The sequence below is a fragment of the Anarrhichthys ocellatus genome, unplaced genomic scaffold (genome assembly GCF_004355925.1).
Source record: "Anarrhichthys ocellatus isolate YVR2014 unplaced genomic scaffold, GSC_Weel_1.0 scaffold4, whole genome shotgun sequence".
Classification (NCBI taxonomy): domain Eukaryota; kingdom Metazoa; phylum Chordata; class Actinopteri; order Perciformes; family Anarhichadidae; genus Anarrhichthys; species Anarrhichthys ocellatus.
The window spans coordinates 6951645-6956118 of NW_022280034.1; positions in this window are offsets into that span (position 1 = coordinate 6951645).

Here is a 4474-nt window from a genome sequence, read left to right on the forward strand (position 1 = left end):
ATACTTTTGGCATGAATGGAAAGAAAACGCAGGCGTGCTGCGGCCAAAAAAGGACCCAGTTGCTGCTCTGAACTCCTCGTTGGCTCTTTGCTTATGAGAGTTCACTCGGTGTCCATAAATCATGGACTGCTTACAGCTGAAACTGCCCTCAGTCATCAACATGCAATAGACTGAATGACAGATTCCATCCTGACTACATTAGCCCCCAGTTCAAACGGGGTTCCTTTCTTTAAACTCACGACCATCTTGAACCTCACAGGAAATGAAAACCAGATGGCTGAGGATCGCTGTGTATAGCATAAAGCTCTGCTCATATGGGAGAAAAACACAAAAGAGTAAAACATATATATTGTGTATATATACATATATACACACACACACACACACACACACACACACACACACATACATACATACACACACACACATACACACACACACACACACACACACACAGTTGAAGGAAATGACTGGGTCAATTTGAGGTATCCTGGGTTTTTGATATCCTTCAAATACTCCTTCAGATATGACTTTATCCTGAGGCTATGGTCTGCAGCACATTACTCATTTTCAACTGACAGGAGATTTAAAATGTGCTTTCAGTCTGTGTTACTCCCACACAGGTGGCGCAAGTGCAAATTCACAAGCATTCTTTTACGCTGATTTCTGAACTCCAATCCTGCACTAGACGGCGCTCAGAGAGAAGGTACGTCCCCCACGGCTTCAGAAAGATAATTCATTTGATAGAACGTAGCTTTATATTTTAATGAGACATTTGTTTTGTATCGTATCAGGATCTAGATCTGCATAAAAATAACAATAGCGATATACGTTAATGAGTGCCTGATTGTTTCCATTAAAGTAAGCGTAGTAGTCAAGAGGTGTAAATGTTCAAAGGTGCCGTATCTCAGTTACTTTAAACAATACTGGATCTGCACCAAAATCAAATCATTTGTTACTTGGCCCATGGTCGAACCTTAGGCCGATGTTTATTGAAATCAGTTGTGTGTTCTAAGTGCACTTGATGAGTTGCTTGAGTCAAAGTCTTTCATGAAGAAAACTTAAAGGATATTCTGTATTTTTGGCTGCAAAGCCAACGAAATGGTGTTAGTCCATAAGTTAGTCCGTCTCTCAATGGTAGCGGGTCTGTGGCACTGAGTCCAAACCCAACAATGGAGATCTGTGGCAGAGAGAAGGACGCTGTACCAGGCTGTGGCTACACCGGAAATACTTTGGGTCTTTTCATGGGATTTGTTGTCGACATTGATCGAAAAAGAAAGTTTTTAGCCATGCTAGCGGCAAGGCTCTAGAGACATTGCAGTCTGTCGGTTTCGGTCATCATGAGCATCTTGGCATCGTAAGCATGTTAGCATACTGACGTTAGCATTTAGCCCAAGAGCTAAATAGACTCTTAATATTGTGTAATTCAATGCTTTAAGCATCCCAAACACCATTCACTTCACCTTCATTGTATTGCAGTGGGCATATAAAACTCAGAGGCAGATGTATAAAAATGGGAATCTGTGCAAATACAACCAAATCCATCTCTACATGTTTATGCATTTGGGGTTTTACGAGTCTACTCGAGATAAGTTAGATGTTTTGTTGTTTTATAGTTTTGCTGAACTGGTCCTGGTTCAGTACAAATCAAGTAATCAGCATTTCTCACATAATAGCACGTATTTATCAAGTGTTCTGTAATCAGTTTGGTCAACCTCTCCCAGTGCCTCCTGGGGATTCTCCTAATGAGTACGCTTTCAAATATATTTAATTCCTAATAGTAGAGCTTATAGCTGGCAAATGTTTTCTCATGACCAGAACAACCAGCATGATTAGACCATTAAAGTATTCCTTTTGTAATATTTAATGTAGAGGCCATGAAGAGCATTAGGCTGAGCTAGTTAAATAACATCTAAGTAAAGTCACAAGAGCTTCATGTGGACACGGGGAGCTGCTCTACAACAACAAATGGCTGCAATAATCTGGAAAGCAGTTTATAGCGTAAAGTGCTCCTTTGTTTTAATGGCGGTAATTTATATACATTTATCTCAGGAATCTTTCCCTCACAATCGACTCCTTATGTGAGCTGCCTGCAATTGATTTTGGTTTGAGTTGTCTTGCCACCATCAAGCAGACCTATGAAATATCCCCACCTGTCCTGAATGCCATAATATTATTTGTGATGTTATTTTATGAGAAAAGCTGGGGGTGACTCATTTTAATTCAATTGCATGAACCGGAGGGCCAATCTGTTTTTCATGTTCTCTGGCTCCAGCTGAAATCACCTGGCCTGTTCTCACAGCTAATACATTAAGTAGTAAGTGCCTGAGCAGATGTTGTGGGGTCAGCGGGGAGTCCGGGGGGCCGACAGAGCTCTCAATATTTATTGGACTGGATCAGAAGGCAGTGACATGAGCCGTCCTCTCTCTTGGTAAATCACATTCTACATACAGGTGGAGGACAGAGCATGCTTTACCTTCCTAGAAACACTTTTTCCAATTTGTTAGCCTCTGAATCATCACACGGCCTGATACAAGCAGGTATTTCTAGCTCTGGAAATCAGGTGAGAGACCTCTCGGAAAATGTTCGAAAAAAACAGTTCAACTTTCTCACTGGAAACTGTACCGCGCTGGAATCTTTTATTTGTGTTTGCTTTGCAATCATTCACAGAGATCTAAGCCCGTGCTTAAGGCCTCGGTATCAGCGCGAGACATGAATGACATCTCCCATTCACACCGCGTCTTCTCCTCACATCTCACACGCACTCAGTCGTCACATCCCACAACAAAGAGACGCCCCGAGTTATCATCCATCAAACCGAGCCTTTTATGGCCCATCAAAAGACAATGAACTGCCAGAGTGAAAGGAGTGTTTGCAACATGAAGTGACAGGAAAATGCTCCAGACACAGATTAAAAGGCGCTGGAAATGAGAGAACTACATAATGTTTGGGTAATTTGTGAGAATTAGACGTTATGATTCATTGTTATGAAGGAAGGAAGCTCGGCTATAAGCACAGCACGGGCCCACGCTCCGATAGTTCAAGGCATCTCAATTTACTTTGGTTTTGAAGTATAGGCTTCATATGGTTACAGAGTGGAACACTTTGTTTTCAGACATCGTCAAATGTCTTTAACGCCTCAGTTATAAAAAGGTATGAGCTACATGTTAAGATATAAAACAAAGACTTATTTTGCCTCAAAGGCATCCAGTTTGTTCCATCTTCTTTCAAAGCAAGGGCGGTTTAAGAATAAAGTGGGCTACTGGCAATACAGTTCATCATTGTGTACAGTAGAAGAGTTGCAACACAAACCCGTCAACGGCTCTTTGTTCGTTATCTCCCATGGATTATTCCTCTCAAGTCAACCATCAAGCTCTGTGGGCATGGCGACGTATGCGGTTGCAGCGCGCGCGGCATAGATGTTGCCGAAGCGTTACGCAAAGGGCGAGAGAAACGGGACACTCACGCGATTATACTGTATCCCGTCTGCTCCTGATTTATTGTGACAGCAGCAACTCCCTGCAGAACCACGTCGTCAGGTGCTGGGACTTGTGCTGTGTGGGACACTCGATAGGCTTCAGGCTTTTAGTCAGGACCCTGTGAGAAAGTCTCCGGAGACGCTGCTGAGAACACTCAGAATCCTCATGACTAAATATATGCAACCGAATATCTACTAATGGTGAACGGAAACAGACCATTCACGTTTGCCTAGAAAATAAGCAGCTGTGAATGTTGGAACAAATGATAAGTGCTGATCCAGAATTTACTTTAATTTAAAAAAATGATGATAGTACATGTTTAAACGTTGATATGTTCTCCACTTGTACACACTTCTTTACTTGCCATGCATCTTATAATTGTTTATGTATATTTTCTATGGATATCTGGGTACAGATTAAAAATTATCCTTTTTTTTTTTTTTTTTTTAAATCACAACTAATTTAAAGGATTGTGCAGCCTTGTGGAGGTATCCGCTCTTTGACTTCTGGCACATGGAAAAACATGTTGCCATCTTTCATAAATTGAATTGGCAGTGGCTCTCCAAAGTTGCAGTTAGATTGACGTATTGTGTCATTTCCTGTATAAAATGGAAAAGTATGTTGTCTACTACATGCGAACATAGTACACTGTGACAATAAGTATGTAGTACATGCTGTGTGGAGTTAGTATGTAGTATGGATCTGGGACAAAGCTCGGGTCCTAAAAGGTCATTCCTCAGTTAGATACTCCTGAGAGAACAAACACTGCCCCGTGTGTTTTGTATTCTCCTTTTTGTGTATTACGATGAAACCCCCGGACCAGAGGACAGCTCTGTCACATACTTAATTAAAGAGTTTAGCTGTGGCTGTCAGCAGCATTTGTCTTCAGCGATTCTCCAGTCAGGTGTGAGGATGTTGCCTTTAAAAATCTGTCAAAACTGCAGTGCATCTGGACACTAAACAGCTTCTCACTGCAGATGAGGGTTGGGGGGGGG